The sequence below is a fragment of the Limulus polyphemus genome, unplaced genomic scaffold (assembly GCF_000517525.1).
Source record: "Limulus polyphemus unplaced genomic scaffold, Limulus_polyphemus-2.1.2 Scaffold569, whole genome shotgun sequence".
Taxonomy (NCBI): Eukaryota; Metazoa; Arthropoda; class Merostomata; order Xiphosura; family Limulidae; genus Limulus; species Limulus polyphemus.
In genome coordinates, this window is record NW_013666179.1 from 350,551 (window position 1) to 352,405 (window position 1,855).

Here is a 1,855-nt window from a genome sequence, read left to right on the forward strand (position 1 = left end):
AAAAGTTGTATGGAGAAAGAATAAGCTAGTTTTATTTAAGAAAGATCTTGTATCACTGAAGTTCCTCGGAAAGAATTTATACCGGAAATTAACAAACGAACAGATACGTAACAATATATATTATTCACCCATGCTTTTTGCATCAAGTAAATTTCCATTTCAAATCCACTTTTAATCTTCTCGATAATACCAGAACAGTATAATTAGACATTATTCTTTTGTATGGTACTATACCAAAGGATTTTGAAAGACAGCTTCATATATTTATCATAATTATTTATTTAAATAACGAATAAGAGAACATGTGCCTCAAAGCATACACATCAGTAAAACCACTAGTTATTTTCATCTAACATGAAATTATATATATTATTCACCCATGCTTTTTGCATCAAGTAAATTTATATTTCCAATCCACTTCTAATCTTCTTGATAATGCCAGAACAGTATAATTAGACATTATTCTTTTGTATGGTACTATACCAAAGGTTTTTTGAAAGACAGCCTAATCTATGGACGTACTCACACTCACACGTATATATTAATTTTATAATTAATATCAGATAACAGGGAAAATAAAAATACATAACAGTTATAGTGAAAATAATTTTTCTGGAAGTGCCTACCTTCACATTCATGTATTCAATGCACACTTTTAGCATCTTCTCAGGATTCGTTTGTCAGTTATTGCTGTCCATAAAGCTGAGATTTTCGTGGTCTTGTGATATGCCGACACATCTACCTGCTTTTAGTAATGTAGAATTGTTTAAAATTTTTCATTTAATTAATTTCTACGCATTTAGCATAAACATGTGGTCCAGAAAAATTGTCTTATTCTAGTTGCTTTGCTTTTTTGTTCTCTACAGCAGATTGTATTTATTCTACATGAGGGGATATTGCGGTATACACAGCGTGGTCACAAGTAAATAGACATCACCTTTTCAGAAAAAATGAAATTTATCAGTCATATTCACATGAATTGATTTATTTATAATTTAATTAATATCTAGTAGATGTTCCTTTCGTTTCGTGGAGTTCGTTGATCCTTTGGTGCATCGTGAGAATCATCTCGTCAATTTTAGATTGTGTGATTTTTGCCCACTCTTGCTTCAAAACTTGGAGCAGATTGTTCTTCGAAGTTGGTTTTTTTGTTGTTTCTTGACTTGCCGGTCGAGTATGGCCCAAAGGTTTTCGATGGGATTCATGTCAGGAGATTGGCTCGGGCAGGGCAACTTCTGGATACCATTTTCTTCCTGCTACTTTTGGGTGTTTCTAGCAGTGTGACACGGTGCTCTATCTTCCTGGAACAACGTTGTGTTCTTGTCCACGAAACCCGAGGAATAAAGCGGTAAGAGTCCTTCCTCCAATATTTCGACGTATTTCGCAAAATTTATGTTGCCAACCCACTCCACTAAGCTCGATCCTCCCACCAACCCAAACAGCTCCCCAAACCATCACGATGAAACCACCATGCTTCACAGTTGGCTGCAATCTGTTGAGCCAAAACTCTCAGTGAGGCATTCTCCAGACCCATATCCTTCCACTGTCCGAAAATTGAGCGAATCTCGATTCGTCTGAGAACAATACGGTCTTCCAAAAGTCCAAAGGCTTGGTCATCATATCACTTGCCCACTTCTTTTGTCTGACTATGTTGGCAGGTCTTAATAAGGGCTTCCGTCTAGCTGCGCTGCAACGATAACCCAATCTGTGGAGAATCCGTTGAACAGATTTCGGGCTCATCCCACTAACTTTAGCCACTTCTGCAGTCGTTAATCTGGGATCCATTTCGATGCTCCTCTTGACAACCCTTTTTGTCCTCTCCGATGGACCAGGACGACCCGGACGCTGCTCAGCT